The 22,965-nt window shown below is 45.8% G+C and overlaps 1 long non-coding RNA gene across 1 annotated transcript in view; it reads left to right on the forward strand.

Annotated features, from left to right (window-relative positions):
- The first annotated feature begins 303 nt into the window (after positions 1-303).
- Positions 304-22,965, forward strand: part of LOC121133904 — a 28,845-nt gene continuing 6,183 nt past the window's right edge. The window contains exons 1-2 of the long non-coding RNA XR_005870918.1: positions 304-668; positions 6,670-6,727. This is a non-coding gene — a long non-coding RNA (uncharacterized LOC121133904). The remainder of the gene's footprint in view (positions 669-6,669; positions 6,728-22,965) is intronic.

The raw sequence follows: 22,965 nt of genomic DNA on the forward strand, positions 1-22,965 counted from the left end.
GAGCACTTGCTATTCTTCTAGTGGACCTGGGTCAGTTCCCAGTACTTATGTCCAGTGTCTCAGTCACTGCAACTCCAGCTCCAGGGGATCTAACACCCTCTCCTTGCTTCTTCAAACACCTGTACACACTCACACAGACATGCATAAAGTGCACTTACTAAAAAAAACCTAAGTCTGTAAGAAACACAAAGAATATTCTGGACACCCCAGGGGGAGCATTTCCTTTTTCATTTCTTTTGTGTGGTCATGAGACCACAAACATGTAATGGTTTTCAAATGTTGCTGTGATTTCATTGGGATATTAAAAAAGTAAAGTTCTGGCCAGTTGGTTATGTTGGTGTCACTTCTGCAAGATTTGCAAAACTATCTGAACCAACTTTGTTAACACTTTGACGGACAAGAGAGGCTGCCAGCGTGTTGCTATGGGAAGAGTTGTCTTAAAGTCAGGAGTAGCAGGCTTTCTGTCAGGGCTTGCAGTAGGGAGAGCAGGGAAGAGAGCTACTCCTTAATTCCTCATTGGGCAGGAGTAGCCTGCCAATTCCAAGAACTAGGCAGACTCTGTTGCAGCATCTATCACAAAGCAGCCATCACAATCATGTTTACCTCCAGCAGCTGGTGCGGCTATTTGAGGAGACAGATGCAACTTCTCTAAGACGGCGTGGAAATCGGTAAGAAGGAGCTACTGCACCGAAATGAGAAATCCTGTATAGGACAGTCTTGGTGATTCGTTCCAAGGCAACTTGGAGAATGATTTCAAATCCATTAGGCCCTGATATGGGGTCTGCATAGGACCGGGAAGCACATCAGGCTCCCGGCGGCTCACTTTGAGTCAGCTGCACCTGAAACTCAATCACACCAGTATAGCAGTGTGGTTTGGGCATCTCTGCAGTTGGCTGTTTTGATCCAGCCCAAACTGGACATGGGTTCTGATTCTGATCTTGTTGTGGGACCTTTCCTTGGGGAGACCCAACCAATGCCTATTCGCCTCAGATAGCTACTGATGACAGACCAAAGAACTGGTTCCTTCCAGTTCTAGCTTAGTGAGCTAGTGATTTCACTAATAACTAGAGTTATTTTTGAGAGCACGAGGGACTCAAAGACAATTGGAGCACCCAAAACGCCACCCCAGCATGACGGACAATTTATAAAAGCCATATTCTTGGAGCTCCATGCACAGCTTGCAGGCATCTCCACCAAAGAATCTCTCATGCAAGCCACAATGACTGCTTATATAACGCTAGAGGGAAATCTTGTAAGTCTTTCAAGTTGCAGGCTCTCCCTTGGATGTGAAAATTTCCTTTTTTTCTTGAATCTTATTAGCCTCCTTCTTCCTCCCAGGAGGGAATGTCTCAATTCAAAGGAAAGTGCTGTACAAACAGACCTCTTAGTGTATAAGAATAAACAACTAGGAGTTAGCAACTGTTATGGCGAGGTTGTGAAGTATTTTCCACAGGTTTATGTGTAGTTGCTTGTTTTTACTCTTTGGCTCTTTGAGGGGGCCCACCACCCAGCTCCCAAATAAATCACATGGAGTCTTATACTTTCTTACGAATGCCTGGCCTTACCCTGACTTGTTTCTAGCCAGTTTTATTAAGGTGTCCTGTCTGTATTTTGCCTCTGGGATCTTATTTTTTTATATACCTTTCTTTACTTCTTACTCTGTGGTTTGCTGTGTAGTTGGGAGGCTGGCTCTTGGAGTCCTCCTCTCCTTCTCTTTTCACCCCTTAATTCCCCTTTTCTCCTTCTAGTTATTCTTTCTGCCTGCCAGCTTCACCTATGCCTCTCCTGCCTAGCTATTGGCTATTTAGCTCTTTATTAGACCAATCAGGTCACACAGCTTCACAGAGTTAACCAAATGCAGCATAATAGAATGCAATACATCTTTGCATCATTAAACACATATGCCATAGCATAAGCAAATGTAACACATCTTCAACTAATATTCCACAATGCTTATGTGTCTGAGCACTTGGTTCCAGCTACTGGTTCTATTCTGAGAGGCTGAGGAACTATGAAATATGAAATCTAGCTGGTTTATCATAGACTACTGGGGACTGACCTTGAAGGACATCCAGTCTTTGGTTCCAGTCTTGTTCTCTGCTTCCTGGTTAACTCCACTGAGAAGCTTGCACAAAACTCCCATCACCATGGACTGACCAGTACCAGTCACCATGCTGCCCCTCCACAGTGGAGGCTATGAGCCAAAGCAATATTTTCCTTCACTGAATTGCTCTGTCAGACATTTTTTTCATAGCAGTGTGTAAAGTTGCTAATACAGCAATGTGTGGAGTACCAGCTGCCTATGTCTGTTCCGATCCAATCATGCTGGACAACTGCTGTCTTCTCTCAGATTTCACCCGTGGGTGACCTGTGAAGGGAGAAGGAAGACAGAAGGAGCCATGCGTCAGGTTAGCGACAGTGAAAGCTGTGAGACTGTTCAGAAGACCATCACTAGCACTATCATTTAAATAGGATTGTCTCCTGGAACCCTTCTTGGAGTTTAATGCTCAAGTCACACATAAATGGTATTAGAAGGGTGGAAAATTGGTGGAGCCCTGGGAAGTGATTATGTTTAGATGAGGGCATTAAGGTGGGAGCTGCCAAGATTGAACCCCTGCAACTTTGTAAGAAGAGGGCCAGACGGTCACACAGGTGCTTGACGATCCTTATGAACTGTCTCAGAAATGCTCCATCAGAAAGTCCTCCATGGAAGTAAGCAGATGTCGGTAATGTGTCCTTGAACTTACAAAGCCAGGCAAAATAAACCTCTTTGGAAAGTTAGCTGCCTTGGGTATTTCTTGACAGTAACAAAAAGTTGTCTATGTTGAAGCCCTATTGTGAAGGAAAAAGGGTCCACTGAGCTGGGGAGTCAAATCTACCATGTTGAACTGAGAAATTAGTTAATTATGGATGGGAACTGAAGGCATTTAGCAAAAACGGGTCTGGATAGGGTGTAGGTAAGAGCAAGAGGATGGAGTGGGTAGAAAGGATGGAGAAGGTGGCTCTGGGGCCACTTTGGTCTTGATGGACAGGTCTTCTGGCTTAGTATGGCTGAGGTACCACAGTTACTGAGACACCTGGCCTTAGCTCAGTCCTTAAGATGAGCTCAATTAGAGCCAAAAATAGTGTCACACACCTGTAATTCCAGCATTTTGAAGGTTGAAAGGGTAGACTACTAGTTCAAGGCCTGCCTGGGTTACCTTTCAAATCAAAGTCAAAAGCAAAACCAAAAACAACAAGGGGCTGAGATGTGGTTCAGTGGTAGAGCAATGTTCTGGGCTTGATCGCCAGTGTCTAAGTAAGCAATCAAAACCAGTCAAGCTGCCCATTAGCAGATTCTACATTCTTCTAAGACCTCATGGTAATGAACTTTTCAAAAGGAACTTGTATGTAACTACTCAGGTACCTGTTTGTCATATTGACTGCTGAAGACATAGGACTCATCGCCCATGTGACCCATACTGAGCATATGCAGGCTGTGAGACATTCGAGTTTATTCTATGATCAGTTCTACATATGCTTTGATATTTCAATTCTGGGTTGTCTCTCTTACCTACACTAACTGTTGTTGCAATTATTATTGTTATTGTTGTTGTCATTATTATGGATGGCTGTCTGGATTGGACCCAGGCTTCCTGTGCACTAGGTAATTGTTCTACCATTGAGCCACATACAACTCCACACATATTTTACTAGTTACCTTCTTACTGCTGTGGTGAAATACCAGTGCAGACGTCACTTACAATGGAGTTTATTTTGATTTAGGGTTCTTGGGAGATACAGTCCATCAGGGTCAGCAAGTCATAGCAGCAGGCAGAGAAGGTACAGTGGCAGGAGCAGGAGGCTGACTGCTCACATGGTGTCTGTCCTTGGGAAGGAGGAGTGATGAGCACATGGCGCAGCCTATCCCTGTTTCTCCACTTTTAAAGTCCAGGATCCCAGACAGGGAACGGTGTCTCCTGCACCTCGGTGAGAACATAATCAAGATAACCCTTCACAGACAGACCTAGAGGCCCTTTCTCACGTGGTTCTAGATTCTGCCAAGTTGCCAGTTAACACTAACCATCACATGTACACTTTTAACAATGAGTCTTAACCCATGGTGGTCCATGTCCATAGTCCTAGCACTTGAGAGGATATGTGTGTCATTTACTTTCCCCCCTGCTGTGCCAAAAATCCCAGACAGAAGCATCTCAAGGGAGGATGAATTATGGATGTCCGAAGGTTAAGAAGGGATGCAGTCCATTGTGACAGGGAAGTCATGTGACTGAAGCCTGGGACAGCTCATCACTTTGCATCCACAGGAAGCAAAGGACAGACAGCAAAGAGCAGCTCTCTAGCCCATAGAACTCCAAGGCTTGCTCATTCTCCTATCGTCTCCAAATTCTACAGGTTTCACACCCTTCCACAAAAAGCTGGAGCCCAAGTATTTAAACACACGAGCCCGTGAGAGTATATTTCACGTCAACACTGAGGCTGGATGACTGTGGATTCAAGGCCAAGTGGAAAACTGTTAAACACAGAGTGCAAGCTCAGCTCTAATCCTACTGTCGTTCTCATGCTGGAACATATGTCCTACATCAGAGCCATCAGTGGAATGGGAGCTAGTCCTTGACCTTATCACCCAATGTTCTGAGAACATGAGTGGTCCAGATGCTCAGTCTGGAGAGGACTCAAGAGCAGGATTCCCCTTGGAAACACTTTTGCATTTGGGAATAATTATATAGAGGTCATGCACACACACACAGACTCTCTACTAAACCACAAGGGAACCGAGAAGGCTTGAACTAAAGATGGCTGAACAGTGGCATATAATTTTCTCATCACCAAGGCTTCCTTAGCATTGATAAAGCTCTGGGTTCCACCCTAAGCACTGTACAAAACAGACATAGTAAAACACTCCTGTAATCTTAGCACTTGGGTGGCAGAAGGAGGAGCATCTGAAAGTCATTCTCTGCTACATAGAGAGTTCGAAGCAATCCAGGGATAAATGAGACACTATCTAAAAATAGATGAAAATAAATAAGCAATCAGAAAAAGATTTTTTTTAAAAAAAGGCAGTCCTCGTGTCATTGTTGTGACTACATACATGATAGGAATGACTTAAAAGAGATAGATTCATTGTCACTCATGATCCAGAATGCTCGATCCAGTGTGGAGGGAAGCATGGTTGTGCTGATGGCTTTCAGCAGTGGAAACTTCTGGTAGCCAGTCACATCGTGGCAGCAGACAGGAAGCAGAGAGCTCAGCCTGGAAGTGGGGCTTGAGTATCTGCGAGCTTCAAAAGCACTCCTGTACCCACCTCTGCCGGCTATGCCTCCATCCCTAGATGTCCCTCAGATACTTTCTGGGAACCAAGTTTTCCAACACACAACGCTGTGGGAGACAGTGAACATCTATTCTTCCCATTCAGCCCCTCTCTAGTGCTAGATTTATAGGCAAAGGAATCCTTTAATATATCACTGTTTAAGCTTGTGTGTGTGCATGTTCATGTGTACATTTGTGAGTGTTTGTGTGGGTGTGGTTGCAGAGGGCAGAGGTCAAACTCAGGTCTCTGGAAGTCTCTGCTTTGTTTTTTGAGACACGGTTTCTCACTGGCCTCGAACTCATCAATTAGTCCAGGCTGGGTGTCCTCAGTGATGCAATTATAATTATTCACTCCCAGTTTTGTCTGTTTGTTTAGTTTAAACATGGGTTATGAATATTAAACTCGGGTCCTCATGCTTGCAAGGTATCCAAGTTATCATCCCAAGTCTAACGTATTTATTTGTCTGAGATGGATGAATGTGTGAGTGTATGTGCATATTCTTGTGTGTGGGTATGGGCATGTGTGTGCCATAGTATGTGTGTGGTGGTCAAAGGATAACAGTAAGTTGTCCATCCCTGCCCTCACATCTTGTTTGAGACAGTGTCTCTTGTTTCTTGCTGATTTGTAAGTCAGGCTAAGTGGTCCATGAGTTTCCAGGGATTCTCCTATATCAGCTCCCCATCTACTGTACTGGTAGGGAACACTGGGATAGCCCATTTGTGTTCTAGGGACCAAATGCAAGTTCTCATACTTGCACAGCAATGACTATCAATTGAGCTGTCCCTTTAGCCTCAATTTCACCTTTCCTTAGCATGTAATTTTACATAGGGGTAGCGTGTTGGAACCTGTGAACTATCAGAATAATGTTTTCCTACTTCTAAATAATGAAATCGCATAGTCTGCCATTAATTCATATATTTATTGAACATCTACTACATGCAAAGCAGCTCACAGGAAGTATTGAAGATGACTTCCAGCCATTGTCTTTACGTTTCGGTAGGGAGCTATCATACCACATTTTTCCTGTTAGAGATTTGTTACCGAGGAAAAAGAAAAACAAGCTAACTCGTTCTTGGAAGCAGGGGATGAGGTCACTAAATTATTGCAATGTCTAGAGACCCAGACATTGGGGTGGGGCTGTCAAAGGAGTGCCTAAGATCACAGTTACAAAGATCTCAGTTGCTCTGGGGTTCCCTTACTGTGGCTGGAGGGTTAAATGCAGAAAGCCTGGGAGGGTTGGTAGCCCCTTGTTGTTCCTAGTATTGGGAGGGGTGTTTTACATGGCCCCTGAGAAGTCTCATGTTGTTAGCACACATTCGTGTGCAGTCCCTGCATGACTTTTGTATTGTCTTTCCTGGCAGGAGCTCTGATCTCAGGACTGGCTGCAGCTGATACCGCAAGGAAGGAATTCAGCAGTTGGTAAGTGCTCAATAAATGTCAGCTATTTTTATTATCAAGATAACTGGCTGCCATACTTCTGCATTGTTATTGTCCTGGAAGCTGAGTATTTCTTAGAGACCCAGCACAGAAGCCTTACAGGGAAAGGGAGGCAGTACCACACTGGATTAAATCTTAGGGTATGTGTGAGAGTGTGTATGTGTGTTAGTGGTGTGCTATTAGGTGTCCTCTATCATGCTTCACCTTGCTTTTTGAGGCAATGTCTGTCACTGAGTCTGGAGCTTGCCAGTTTAGCCAGACTAGTTAGCCAATGAGCTCTAAGGATCTGCCTGTCTTCATCCCCTGCAGTTCCAAGGTTCCAGATGTGCACCACACCTGGCTTTTTCTGTGCCTCCTGAACATCCAAATGCAGCTCATTATGCTTACACAGCAAGCAGCTCCAGAACCTCTTCATCTTAATTTCTGAAGCAGTCTAACACTAACTTAGGGGTTCACTGATCCAGCTAGGCTTGTCTGGTCGGCAAGCCCTGGGGGGCAGTGGTTCACCTGTCTCCATCACCCCAATGCCAGATTACAAATGTGCACTACCACCCCTGGATTTTTATGTGGGTTCTGGGAATGGAACTCAGGTCCTCATTCCTACACAGCAAGTCTTTTACCAGATGAGCCATTTCCCTAAATTCAACTTTTTAAAGTTAGCATCCTTTTGAAGTCTCATGATGGGGTGTCTGACAAGAAAACTTGCTTTGAAGGAGCTGTGGCTTTTTCCTTGCTGGGCCTAGTACTAGCAGTTGCCAGGTGGGAATGAACCAGGCTCCCATGATGCCACCTTCCTCTAGGGACCACACAGAGTGGACTCATCTTACTGATCTCTCTCAGAACAGAGTGCATGTAGGATCCTGCAAGGGAACTGGGGAACTTTGGACTAGAAAGATCCCTTCCCACTTTTCCCTCTGTAGGGGACTGCTGACGTGTCTGGAATTGCAGTCACCTCACAAACACACCAGGGCTATGATATGCAAACCCGAAATGCTTATGCTTTGAAATGTCAGGCCTTTGAGTCTAGGAGCAGACTTTAAAGGGCTTGAGAACCTGGCAATTAATCAGGGCTCCCTGCTCAGAATGAAAGCGGATGGGTTTGCTGCAATACACAGATGGCATGGGCAGAGACAGTCACTGTCACTGTGGTGTGCAAGCACCCCTTTGTCTGGTCCCCACCCCTTTTGTAATTTATTGTTTGCCATCATTGTTTAGAAGTTACACCACAGCACTTCAGTGAGCCTTCAAATCTTTAAAAACAATTTTCTGTTCTTGAAATCTTCTTACATAAACACAATGAAATACAATCATACCCACCCATCCCCTCTCCTACTCCTGTATTCACCCAGTGTGTCTCTCCTCCCAACTTCTTGGTTTTTTTCAAACCTTATAAGGTCCAGTTAGTGCTGCTCATATGTGAGCAGGTACGAATGAAAATCCTAAAGTGACCAAACCCTCCAAAAAGAAGGACTTCCCCATCTCCAACAGCTACCAATTGCCGGTAGCTTCTCGGTAAGGGTTGGGCCTAGAGACCATTTACCTCATCCATGTTATAATTTTAGCTGGCTTGCTCTTGTGTAGGCAACCACATGAGTGTAATAGACATTTCATGCCCAGAAGACAGCATGCCACATCTCTCCTCCCCATCCCCTGGCTCTTACAATTCTTTTCACTTCCTCTTGTCCGAACTTTGGGGAGAGTTAAACCAGATTTTTCTTCTGCTCTGCATCCCTGTGTGTTTGTGAGCAAACACATGAGTGCGGAGGCCAGAAGACACTTTGGTTGTCATTCCTCAGACCCATCCACATTGTTGCATTTTGTAAGAACATTTCTCCACGGCCAAGAACTCACCCATTTGAAAGAACGTTTCTCTGTGGCCCAGAACTCACCCATTTGGCTAGAATAGCTAAACCAATGACCCATGTCCCCCCAGCACTTGGATCACAAGCACATGCCAGAAACGATCCTAGCATTCATCCGTTTATTCATTCACGTTGTTCCAGGGATCAAATTCAGGCTATTGTGCTTAAAAAGCAAGCACTCTTCCAAATGAGTCATGTCTCCTACCTGCAGATCATTTTTAAAAATGATGCTATTATACTCAAAACAATATCAACTGCAGTTTTGACCACAGCAGAGCCAAGATCCTAATTTCTTCTAGTCATGCTTCCATGGCCCCAAAGGAGTCTCTGCCCTTGTCCCTTTTATATCTGGGATTCACTCGTTTCATTGAACTTCTGTCCTAATTTGGCTCCTTATTTTCATTTACTTGATTACCTTGTGTTAGACATTAAGAGTGTGTTTATCCATTTTTATTCGTATGATGAAATGCCTGAGGTTAGGTATTTTTAAAAGAAAAGGTATTTGTTTTATTCAGGGCTTTAACTATTCAGAGTCCTCAAAGTTTGAAACTAAGATCTAGAATTTAGCCTTGGCTGTCTAATTCATTCTATGACAGATATAATCACACACACACACACACACACACACACACACACACAGAGAGAGAGAAAGAGAGAGAGAGAGAGAGAGAGAGAGAGAGAGAGGGAGGGAGGGAGGGAGGGAGGGAGGGAGGGAGGGAGGGAGGGAGGGAGGGAGGGAGGTGCCATGGTCAGTCTGGAAGCCAGAGAGAGGAGTGTCAGTCTTGAATGTGTATAGGTGTATGTATAAATGTGTGTGTGTTTGTGAAGATGCCTATGTGCACACAGAGCCTATGAGACAGGCTCCAGTGTTGTTCATCAGGCAAATCTACCCTACTTTAATATTATTATTTTGCTAATTTTGTGTGTACATGTGCTATCTGTATGTTCTTGTGTCTCCATTTCCCAGGCTTCAAAAAAAAAAAAAACCATGGGTCTTAGGGATTGAATTTAGGCCCTAGCATTTACAGGGCAGGCACTTTACACATGAGCTGCTGTCCCAGGCCAGATCTTGAGCTCAAACTGGGGTCCTTCAAGAACTAGATTCACTTTCTATGTTAATTGCTCCCAGGGATCTCCTACTAGGTCCCACCTGCTCAAGATTCTACCAGCTCACATCACCACACCAGGGGTCAAGATTCCAACACACGATGCTCTCTGTCAGAAATTCAAGCCCAGTCAAGCCATAGCAGTGGGTGTGCAGAGAGAAAGAAGCCTCCGTTGGTAGCCCCAGGATGCTCACACCAGATTAGGCAAGCAGAAGGCTTAGATGTACAGACCACTGATATAAAGAAAATAGCTGGGGCTTCAAGGCTCACAGCAGGACAGTAGGAGGGGTTGACAGAGAAACACTGGCGTGCTTTCCCTCTGGGAAATTAGCCATTACTGACTTAAACTCAGCTACTGTTTAAGGCCATTGAACTACCATTTGCTTCCACGCATGATACTCCGAAAGATTTTAATATCACACGTGGGTCTGGAGAGCTGTGCTAGCAGAGGACCCAAGTTCCATTTCTAGCACCCACATCAAGTAGCTCACAACTCTCTATAGCCCCAGCTCTGGGGGATACAACATCCCCTATTGACCTCCATGGACACCCACACTCATACATATAACATAGAAGAAACAAAATAAGTCTCTAAAAAGTAAAATAAAACATCACAAGCTATGCCATTCTGGCCGAGTGGGAAGAACAGTAGATTTTTAGGATATCAGAGACCTTTGGTTTGGGTTCATATTTCATCAGTAACTTTTATCAACTCTAATTGTCACTGAGTCTTGGTTTTTCTTGCTGTTAGATGCTGTTTGGGTTGGGTAGGATGCTGTGCCTGTTGATACTGTGTTTGGCAGAGCCTTGCTTAAAACAGTGCGTACTTAATCTCATCTGTGGCTTCTAGACCATATAGATTCACAAAATCAGATTTGCACAGACACCCTGAAAGTAAAAGTGAAACAGTCTAAGAAGCAAGAGGGGCTGAGGGTGGGGGTAAAAAGGGGGAGAGGGGAGTAAGGGGAAGTATATTCAAAGTACACTATAGCAACACAGAAACAGCCTTTTCTAATCCAGTATGATACAACGGAAAAAGAAAAACGCCTGTCTTGTGATCAGATGGGCACATCTATACATCTATACATCACCGAGTTCCTTCCTTCCTTCATTCTTTTCGTCCTGAGGTACCAGAGACAGGGACAGTGCTCTATTGCTGAGCCACACCCCCCAGCCTCACTTAAATATTCCAGGCAAATTCTCTACAGCTGAATCACACCCCTAACCCCTCAACGAGCTGATTCTAGACAAAAATCCATGTCTCTGGCCCTCTTTGTGTTCTTAACTTGAGACAGGATCTCACGACATGACTCAGGCTCATCTTAAACTCATTCTGTTGTCCAACTGGTCCTAAAACTTGAGATCCACCTGCCTCAGCGTCCCGAGTATCTAAAGTAACAAGACCAATTAGTACATATTTTCTAACATATTTCGGTACTGAGACTGATACAAGTCACATGTATCTCAAATAATTGCCCTATCTGTAATTTTTTTTGTAATAGATGTCATTTATACTTTCAAATGATGGATGCACGGTATAATGTCTACTATCGGGAAAGGAGGGTCCTTTTGAGTTGTTTGGGTGGTTAAAGAACCATTCCCTCATACTCTGAAGTATTGAATATTGCTGAAGACACAGTGGGAGGTGTTATCCTTAAAAGACAGTCTCCTGTATTCCTTGCTTCCCCGGGCATAGAAGTTATGATATACGGCACTGCAGGTGCCACAGACTTAGAACACAGCCAGGAAGTGTCTGACTAGCAATGCGAGCCACATTGTACACTGGAACCCTGCTGCCGAACCTGGAAGAACTAAGGTTCGAAGGAAAATTTGCTTTTTTACAGGTGGCATCTGTCAGGCCTGTCTGCAGAATGTCACAAGGTAGGGAGGGGCTGGCTTAGACGGGCTGCCTCTGCAATGCAGCAGGGTGTGATAAAGGACTCCAGCCAGCCTGTGAGTCAGGGGCCCACAGACGGCTAGACCTCCTCCTGTTTGTAGACTCCCATTAAGGATGAGATTTTTCTTGTGTGTGCACATGTGAAGGATGTGCGCTGTGTATGTGTGTGTGGTGCATGCATGTGCATGTACGCTTGCTTGTGGTCCCCGTGAGAGACTGTCTAAACAATTGTGTGTGTGTGGTGCATGCATGTGTACGTACACATGCTTGTGGTTCCCGTGAGAGACTGTCTAAACAAACAACACTCAGAAACAAAAAAACGGACTGGGGAGATGGCTCAGCGATTGAGTGCTTGCCATGCAGTCATTGCAAACTGGAGTTCAGGTCTCCAGAAACTCGTGTAAATGCCCGGTGGCCATGGAGACCCACCTGTAATTCCAGCCTCAGAAGGCAGGGACAAGAGATCTCCAGAACAAGCTGACTAGGAAGACTAGCCATATCAGTAAGCTCTGTGTTTGATTGAGAGACCCTGGCTCACTGTAAAAGCTGGAAGAGTGATTGAGGATGATCCCTGACAACATCAACCTCAGGTCACCATAACCCTAACCCCACACATATATCCCACACACTCACCCCTCCACACCATACACACTTACACAACCACACCACACACATTACCATACACATACACCACTCACATATCATATGCACTCACACACACACATGCACCCCTACACATGCACACCCCCCCCGTGCACCGATGCATATGTAAAATATGCACACTTATACACATGCACAACATATACACAAAAACCCACTGTCATTTCAGGTTAACCTTTGGTGTACATATATACACACCAGATGCATGCATGTGCTCCCATGTGTGCATAATATAAACATGCACACACATATAAATTCACATGCAGAAATCCAATATTGGGTAGACCTGACGGGGCCCTGGTTCCCCTTCAAGTTCTATTAATGGCCAAGAGCTGTTTGGAAGATTATGGCCTCAGCTCAGGTCTGGGAGCAGAAGCTATCTCATTCTCTCTGCCTCATCTCCGTTGCCAGCCTTGCATGTAGGGCTATAACCCAGGGCCTTGCACCTGCTAGGCGAGCGCTTTGCTGCCAGGCTACACCCCAAGTTCTTGGTTGTACTTTCTGCAGTGGAGCATCAAGTTCTTGCTTAAATGACATTTTATTATGTTAAATGTAATACAGTATGTGTGTGATGTGTGTTGCATGCACGTGTGTATGTGTGTGGTATGGTGTATGTGTATGTGTGTGTGTGTGTGTGTGTGTGTGTGGTATGTGTTCCTTGTGTTTGTGTATACTTTGTGTATGCTGAATGTTGTGTGTGTATGTGTGCGGTGTGGTGTGTATGTCTGTGCGTGATGTGGTACATGCATGTATATATTCGTGTGCATATGTACATGCATGTGATGTATGTGTGTATGTCTCTGTGTGTGTGTGTGTGTCTGGTATGTGTTCTTTGTGTTTGTGTATAATTTGTGTATGCTGAATGTTGTGTGTGTATGTGTGCGGTGTGGTGTGTATGTCTGTGCGTGATGTGGTACATGCATGTATATATTCGTGTGCATATGTACATGCATGTGATGTATGTGTGTATGTCTCTGTGTGTGTGTGTGTCTGGTATGTGTTCTTTGTGTTTGTGTATAATTTGTGTATGCTGAATGTTGTGTGTGTATGTATGTGGTATGGTGTGTATGTCTGTGTGTGGTACAAGCGTGTACATATTTGTGTGTGTGTGCATGTATTGATGTATGTGTGTGATGTGGATGTGTGTATGTCTGTATATGTGTGTGTGTTAGGTATGTAGCAGTCAGAGGAAGACTTTCAGGAGCCAGTTCTCTCTTCCACCATGTGGGTCCTAGTGGTGGAGCTCAGGTTATTAGGGTTGTTTGATGCCTTTACCTGCTGAGCCATCTGATCAGCCTGTCAAGTTCTCCCCAGAAAGGAGCTGAGTGGCGTTCTCTTCTAACAGCTGCTGTGTTCTTCGATGAACTGCCATGGTAGCATCTTCTCTAACATCTTTCTTTGTTTTTTTGTTTTTTTGAGACATGATTCTTCTCTGTATTGATTTGGAGGCTGTCCTGGAATTCACTCTGGAGACAAAGGTGACCTTGAACTCACAGAGATCTACCTGCCTCTGCCTCCTGAGTGCTGGGGTTAAAGGCAAGGCGTGATTGAAGCTGCATGCTCCTTTCGTGAGCCTTTTCAGCTCAGGAACACTTCAGCCAAGCTCGGGGAGACAGGGCGTGCTCCCTGAAGCTAGAGAGACCCTTCCCCCAGAGTCTGGACATTTTTCACCAGGGTCGACCGCCCAGGTCTTCACATTTGTTCTGACTGTTCTTGGAGCGCAGTGACAGTCATCATGGGGAGTTCAGCTGAGACCCCTTAGAAAAGATCATCTCAGCTAGGCTTTGTGGACTGCTTATTCTCCCTCACAAGGGACAGAGGTCCATGAGACTCTCACCCGGGTACCCAGCTGCTCCCCACCACTTTTATACAACTTAATTGCATGTGGCCTGGATCAAAGACTGGAGTAGATGTGCCTGGGAGGAGCAGGGGAGAGGGGATCCCTCTATGTAGTGCAGGGATAGGATATCCTACAGGATGTCCTTGCTGGGTAAGACACCCTCATCCTTTAAGTGACTGCTCACCCATGCTCTGTGAGGAAGCCCAATAAAGTTCTTGGTTCCCCATTGTGAATTTTGGTGGAATAGATCCGTTCTCCATTTGTCACTGGGATGTTGGCAGAAGGGGTAGACACTGTTTACATGTCCCTCCTGGGAAGGGATTTTAGGAATATTACTGTGCACTGAGCAATCAGGACCCCAGGGGTGAGACCTCTAAGAGCTCTGGACACACAGGGGGAGTGTGAATTCCTGAGCTGCTTTCTGGGAGAAGCTGGAGCTTACGGGAGAAGCTGGTGAGCGGGCTGCTTTCACTTCCCAGGAAAAGGTCCTCACACTCGCCCTCCCAACCTCCTCCTTGGGCTCCATTCCAGGTCCACCAGGTGACAGCAGCCCCACATGCTGGTTCCTGACTCAACATTAGGGTTTTAGGAGATTCGATTTTGGGAAACATGTCTTGCTTTTATTGCTTTGAGCCGGTGCCTTTGAACATGGCATTTAGAAAGAGGCTGTGTGGGCGCCAGGCCAGAAGGCAACACCCTCGAGCAGAAAGGAATCAGCTTATCCATTGCAAGCCCCACTGCAGCTGATTTGCCACCGTGGGGCTGGTCTGTGAATGTCCTGCTCTGTTCTGCTCCTGTCCTTACAGCTGGTGATGTCATCCTTGTACTGTCTGCTGGTCTCCACATTCCTGCCTCAGGGGAGTCATACATGTTCTCCCGTTCCGTGTGTGTGTGTGCGTGTGTGTGTGTGTGTGTGTGTGTGTGTGTGTGTTTGTGCATGTGATTCTCTCCTTCTACCATGTAGGTTCTGGGAGTTGAACTCAGGTCTCTCAGGTTTGGTGGCCAATGGCTTTACTCATTGATCCATCTCCTGCCTCCCTCCTTTGCTGTTATATTTGAGACAAAGGTCTTTCAACCTATCTGGAACTTACCAGTTAGGCTAAGCTGGCCAGGAAGCCCCAGGGGTCCTCTGTCTCTGCTTCCCCGGTGCGCCATCACACCTGGCATTTCTGTATGGTTTCTGGTGTTCAACCTCAGAGCAAGGACTTTATGGACTGAACTACTTCCTATTCTGGATGAAGTAGTTGTGAAGGGCTCTCTGCTGCAGGTACTTAACAACAGCAGCAGAAGAAACTCTCCATTTCTCAGGGAAGGACCTGAGAGTGTATCCAGTGTCTATCGCAGTCAAGCAATACTTCCCCAAGTAGTCAGTCAGAGGTGAGATTTGAGTGTCCCCGACGGGCCCATGGGTAAAATGCTTGACCCAAGCCTGGGAGCGCTCTTTTGGAAGAGTGTGGAACATTTTGGAAGTGACACTAAGGTGGAGGAAGTGAGTCACACTGCTGGCTCCTGCACTCACATGTCACACACATACACACATGCACAAATAGCATATAGAAATAAAACTTCTAACTGACTGCAGTGGGCAGATGGCTCAGCAGTTACAAACATACACTGGTCTTCCAAGGACTCCCAGCTCCTTTGTACATCTATGGTGATATGTTTCTTGCACAAATAAAGCCTGTCTGGGGGGTCAGAGAATGGAGCTTGCCACTAGCTAAACATAGAGATCTGGAGGTCTGTTCAGACAGGCAGAAAGTGGCGTAGTTGGGTAGAAAGAGAATATAAGCAGGGACAAACAGGAAACCACTCTCTCTCTTCTCTGCAGAGATGCTTAGGAGGCAAGGTGTGCTGTGGCTTGCTCCTTCTCTTTGATCTCTAAGCATTTCCCTCTTTATCTGACTCTGGCCTTTTATTATCTAGACCAATTAAGAATTCCTTTTACATATGTCAGCTATCTTGTAATTGCCTCACTGTGACCCCAAACTCCAGGAAGATTACTCCTTGGGGAATCCAACACCCTCTTCTGGCTTTCTTGGGTACTGCACACACACACACACACACACACACACACACACACACACACTTTAAAAATAATAAAATATATCTTTATAAACTACTCCATGCCGGGCGGTGGTGGCGCACGCCTTTAATCCCAGCACTCGGAGGCAGAGGCAGGCGGATCTCTGTGAGTTCGAGTCTAGGCTGGACCCACAGCCTCCAAAACAATACAGAGAAACCCTGTCTCGTAAAACCAAAAAAAAATGCATAAACTACTCCATAATATTTGTTGCTTTTTGCCCATTTCAGAGCTATTACTTGTGGTCATTTAGGCAATATAACAGACCCTGCAACACAGGCCGTCGTGTTCAAAATACTAGGATAATTGATCTCTTTTGCCTCATCTCAACTTGCCTATCTGCAAACTAAGAGCAGTAATAGCACCAGCTTTCTTGTGGCAGTGTGTGGTTCAAAGCCATGTGTAATATTCTTGGCATGCATTTGACTTGCCACACACTTCGGTGGGCATGAGTTGGTTGGTATGAGTGCCATGATATTTCCCGTAGTTTTAGTCCCCTTGACCAATGACAAAAGCTCAGTGTCAAAGCATTTGCTGTGCAAGTATGAGGTCCTGAATCAGGATCCCCTGAACCTATATAAGTCCAGGGTGGGCCCAACATCCTGGCTATAATTCTAGACTCAGAAGGTAGAGACAGTGGATTCCCAGAGCAAGCTGACTAGCAACATTAATCATGCTGTCTGGCTTGATTGAGAGACCCTGCCTCAAATGAATAGAGTGGTACAGAGATTGATTGAGAATATTGCTGTACTGGTTAGTTTTTTTTTTTTTTATCAACTTGACACAATCTAGAGTCACCTGAGAAGAGGGAATTTCAATTGAGGAATTGCCTCCATTCAACTGAAGAATCTCCTCCACTAGATTGACCTGTCAGTCAATTTATTGATTGGTGATTGATGTGGGAGGACCAGGCCCACTGTGTGTGGTGCCATCGCTGGGCTGATGGTCCTGGGCTCTATAAGAAAGCAGGCTGAGCAAGCCAAGAGGAGTAAGACAGTGAGCAGCCCCCCTCCATGGCTTCTGCGTTGGTTCCTGCTCCAGACTCCTGTCCTGACTTCCCTCAGCAATGGACTGTGACTTGAGAGTTGTAAGCTAAAATAAATCCTTTCCCTCAAGTTGATTTTGGTCAGTGGGTTTTTATCAAAGCAATAGAAATCCTTACCAAGACACTTGTGTTCCCTCAGGGATGGACTTTAACCTGTAAGTTAAATAAATTATCCTTCCTTATTGAAGTTGCTTTTGGTCAGTGTTTTATCACAGCAACAGAAAGCAAGGTTAAGGCAACTCCTATTATCAACCCCAGGCTTCTACATGCATGTATGTACATGTGTGTGCCCTCACACGTGCAAGCATACACATATGTATAACACACATGGATGCAGCCCCCCACCCCCCACCCCTGCCACGCGAGTAAGAAAAAAAAGGTTCTGGCCCTCCAACCCCTTCCAACTCAGTGCGAGTTTCTGAGCAGCCACCTAGCAGCCCTCCGTGCTATTCCTGCACCAGTTTCCTCCTGTTTGCCCTCCCCAAGTCTTCCCCCCTTTCAGTGTGTCTAGAACAACAGAGAAAACTTGTCTAATGGCAGTCCAAAGTCTCCCCTGGAAGTGTCGAAGCCTTCGGGGTCATTTGGCATGATAGTAAGGAATTCAGCCTTGGGAGACGTCTCATTCAAGCATAATCTGGCACTTGACACAGGAAAGAAAAAGCCTTTTGATTTCTGTTCATTGACATTCTCCCTCCTCTCTCTACCCAGCTTTCCTTTCTCTCTCTCTGGGGGCTGTATGCCACAGTGGGGGCTGGAGGAGAAGCAGGTAGGCATCTTTAAAAGAAGCCTTCTCGTCACCAGCGTTAGCTCACCCAGCCTTCTTCACTCATGTGGCCACCTCCATCAGCCTCCCCTGTATCTTCCTAGTGCGTGCATGCATGTGTGTGTGTGTGTGTGTGTGTGTGTGTGTGTGTGTGTGTGCGCGCGCGCGCGCGCACAAGCATGCATACACAACTATATCTGTGTATGTGCTAGTGAGTGCAGTAGCCAGAAGTGGGCGTGAGATCTCACGGAGCTGAAATTACAAGGCAGTATGAGCCACCAGCCTAGGTACTGGGAACCAAACCCAGATCCTCTGCAAAAGCAACAAAAGCGCTCTAACTGCTGAGCCACCTCTTTAGTCCCAAGGGTTGAAATGTTTCAGTGAAGGTCAAAGACTGTTACATGAGCACCAATTATTTATAAACTTAATTATCTATGAACTTAAAGTTCTATTAAATGTTATCTGCAGGAGTAGAAAACAGAGGGAAGCAATTGCTGTATGTGTAGTCATAAGGTCCTCTTTTGCATGTGTATATGTTCATGTCTGTACAGGCATGTGTGTATATAATAGTGTGTGTGCGTGTGTGTGAAGACCAGAGGGAAACTTGGGGCTCTGTTCTTAAGATACCATCCAAGCTGGGTTTTGAGAGAGGGTCTCTTATTGGCCTGAAGCTTTCCAAGTGAGGCTAGCTAGCCAGGAAGCCCCAAACATCACTCCCCATCTTCACCCCCAGTGCAGGCACTACAGGATTTTGTTGTTGTTGTTGTTGTTAAATTGGTTCTAGAGATCAAACCAAGTCCTCATGTCTGCACAAAGAAACCCTTTCCTGACTGAGCGATCCAACACGCACGCGCACACACACACACACACACACACACACACACACACACACACACACACACACTTTAAAACTAGCCTCTAGCCTCCAGCGCTCTCACTTGTCTTGCTTGCTCTGAGAGACAGGAGGGAGATTGAGTTCCCCCACTTCCTAGAAGGACCAGTCTGTGAGTGTCTGATTCAGCTGACAGCCTTCCCCAGTCCTGGCTTCCAATCCTATCCAAACTGGCAACACCAGCACTTGTGGAATAATCGTTTTATCACACAGCTGCTATTGTAAACAGGGAGGCCTCTGTGCTGGAGGGTGGGGGCCATCTTTACAACAGCTCCATCTAAATGCAAATCCCCTGCCAGACAGGGAGGTGAAAGCTTTCCTATTAGCAGGCAGGAGATAGGAGAGTTAATTTAATGCTAAAACATTCCCAAGCAAGGAGAGCAATTTCCCCTGTTGAGCGGTGGCCTCATTTTCTCTCCATGACCACTGTGCCCATAATATGATAATTTTTACCTTTTTAAACTTTGCTGAAGGAAAAAGGACAGTCATCTGTCTTTGGAAATGGTTCCTTGTGCATTCATTTTTATCTACAAAAATGCAGGTATTTGTCTATTTGGTGAATGAATGGCCTGGGAAAAGCTAAAGATGGTGACTGTGGCGTTGTGATGTGTTGGGTTCAACACCAATACTTGACTTCCTGAACTCGCTCTAGGCAGGCTTGCTGTGTGGTGGTGTGTGTGCCCTGCCAGCAGGCTCCACGGCTCTTCTCCCTTCCTCTGGGTAATTCTCTTCCTCTTTCTGTCCCCTGGAACTGAGAATGTGTAAGGAAGCTAAATTCCAGTGTTTGGCTATGGCTTGGATGCGAAGTGTCCCCACAGGCTTATGTGTCCCCACAGGCTTATGTGTGGTCCCCAGTTGGTAGTGCTATTTTGGAAGGTTGTGGAAACTCAGGAGGTGGAGTCTCCATAGAGAAAGTCAGGATCAAGATGGGAGAGGATGGGCCTCAAACATTATGACCTGACCTCTCTTGCAGCTCCGGGCTGTAGGTTCAAAGTGACCAAAGTGCTCCAGCTGCCACGCCCTTCCCATCATGAAGGAAGGTACCCTTAAGCCCTTCCTTAAGTCATTTTTGACAGGTATTTTGTTACAACAATGAAAAAAGTGACTAATGTACATGGAGTATTTCTCCTGGAGAAAGGAGGTCATTGGAGGTCTTGAAGTTTCTGGTTTGGGGGTCAAGAAGAACCTGGAGCAGGTTGTCCTTGGGGGAAGGGATTTATTAGATGAGTTACTAATTCCACAGACAGACGGGGTATGGTAGGGGTTCTGATGAGGATTCAGGCCTGAAGGCAGAGTTGGGAGTGGTTCCTTCTTACAGCTCTCAATGGAAGGGAGAGGTTTCCAGTCCCATGGCTGCTGAGCTGTCCATAGTACTGCTTATAGTCAGGCTGTCTCCGATTCCCAGGTGGCAGGGGAGGGGACAAGGGTCTTGCATATTGAGGAAGGGAGGAAGGAATCTTGTTAACATGTGACTTGAAATGAGGAGGCAAGGTGGAGGGAGAGGTACATGTAGTTAAGTCATACCTCATGTCGGGGTGGAGGTGTGTGTGTCACCTGTAACTCATTTATAATGCAGAGCCTGGTAGCCTGGGTCTGTGAACTTCTTTAGGAAAATGGAGATTATGGTGCCTGTCATTCCCCTGGAATCTGGGCACCTGGGGGGGGGGTCTGCTGGGGTTTAGATATTCACAGGCAGTAGGGGGGTTTACTATTTTCTTTATGGCAGGTAGGAAAGAAGAACTCACTTACTGTAGGTGGGCCTGGCTTAATTAGGGGCTAGCTCAGAACCTGACTATAGCCCCTAGCTCCACCTCCTGCCTCAGACTCCTCTCTCTGCTTCTTAACAAGATGTAAGAGGCCAAGGGGCCAGCTCCAGGTGCCACAGATGACAGCCCCCAGCTGCATGCACCTGGTGGACTATGTCCTCTTAAAGCATGGACCCGCCTCCTGTAAGTTGTTTCTGTCAGGTGTTTGTGACAAGCAGGCATTAAAGGAAGTAATGCAGTGAGTGGGTAGGGGAAGCATTAAAGTGGATCCACGGGGCCGGCGAGAGAGCTCAGCAGGTAAGAGCACTTGTTGTGTAAGCATGAGGCCCCGAGGTCTAATCCTGAGTACCCATTTAAAAAAGTAAGTATGACTGAGCTGGCTTGCAACAGTAGCTCAGTTTGGGGCAGAGACAGGGGGACTGCCAATCTAACTGCAGACTCAGTGAGAACGGGGCAGAGAGTAATAAATCAGGACACACGATGTCCTCTTCTTGTCTTTATAAGAATGCACACACATATGCATATGCCGCACATGCAAACACACACACACACACACAAGTTCAAGGCCAATACTAGCTAATACTTGGTGGATAAAATGAGTCCTGCCTCCTAAACATCTTTTGTTTCTTGCTTCCAAGTTGTGTGACTTAGAAGATTCAGCAAGGCTGTGACACCTTAGCTGGTGAAGACATTGCAGACAATCAAGCCACATGCCTAGATAGAAGCGCTAAACCCACAGAGCTGTCTTTGCATTGTAGCTCGCTGCAGCCTGACGAGGGGGCTGCTTTCTCCTTTGTCTCAAGCGAGGAAACCCACTTGCATGTGTGCACTACCCGAGATGGCACAGCCAATGGGAAGTGACAGTTGACTCTCATTACTGGTGAATTCTGTACTTGCGGGCTTCCTCCCTATAAATTATTTGTAAGCTCAAAATCGGTGCCTGCGATCTTTTTGTAGTAGTCTGAACAATGCACAGAACTCCAAAAAAAAAAAAAAGAGCTACAGTATGCACATACACACATACGCATAAAAACACACATATACATACACACACCCATACATACACACATACCCATACATACACATAAAAACACACATATATATGTACACTTATAAACACACTCATACATACACATACATACATACACACCTATAAGCACACACATACATATACACACTCATACACACACAAATGCACATAAACACACACACATACATGCACACACACACTTTCACAACTGAGGTCAAACAAAGGCATTTTCCAGACTGACCTCCAATTTTTGACCCCCTATCTCTACTTCCCAAATGTTGGTATTCCAGGTGTGTCTACCATACCTGTTTTGTGTGGAGCAGGAAATGGGACTCAGGACTTCAATATGCTAGGCTAGCACTCCACCAAATGAGCTACATCCCCAGCCTCCTTCCTTTCTGTCTCTATGCCTCTCCTTGCTGTTTTTTTTATTTCTCTGAAGTACATTTATTTTATTTATTGAGTGTGTCTCTGTGAGTGTGTGTGCACGTGGGTGCGTGCATGTATGTGTGTGTGTGTGTGTGTGTGTGTGTGTGTGTGTGCCATAATGCCTGTGAGGAGGTCAGACATCAGGTTTTGGAAGTTGATTCTCTTTCTATGATATAAGTCCTGGGGATCAAACTCACTCAGACAGCCAGATTTGGTGGTAAGTGCCTTTACCCACTGAGCCATCTTGACCCCTCCACCCTCAATCTCTCCTTTTGGGTGGTGCTGGTGACTGAACCCAGAGCCTGTGCATTTTAAGCAAATGCTCTACTACTGAGCTACACCTAAGCTCTCAAATGGACTCCTATTATTGCATCAGAATAAAATGGAGAAACATATAAACCCATTCTTTTACCCAGCTCATCACAAGATGGGCGTGGGGGAGGGGAGATTCCAGTGAGCATCAGCCAGGTTCTGGAAAAAAAAAGACTCCAGAATTCCCCTCAGTCCAAGAAGCTGGTACTGCGAATCTCAGGCTGCCCGGGGTCAGTTCTTCAGTTACTTCTAAGTTTGGAATCTGAGTTTAGAATCTGTCCAAATGTGTCAAAATAATCAAAGAAGATGCTGTTGAACACCCATCATCTGTGATTGACAGCTACTTTTCTGGAGACATAGCCAGAACTGGTGAGAATCAGAAGGAATGCTAACCCCCAGAGATGGGAAATGAAGAAACTTAGAAAGACAGAACTGCAGTTGTTTTGGTCACCACACAGTTGTCCTAACAGCGCAACAGACACTTTGCTAGATGAAACTGGTTACTGGTTACATCCACTACTTTTCTCATTGCTGTGAC

This window comes from Mesocricetus auratus, unplaced genomic scaffold (assembly GCF_017639785.1).
Source record: "Mesocricetus auratus isolate SY011 unplaced genomic scaffold, BCM_Maur_2.0 Super-Scaffold_100025, whole genome shotgun sequence".
In the NCBI taxonomy this organism is placed as follows: Eukaryota; Metazoa; Chordata; class Mammalia; order Rodentia; family Cricetidae; genus Mesocricetus; species Mesocricetus auratus.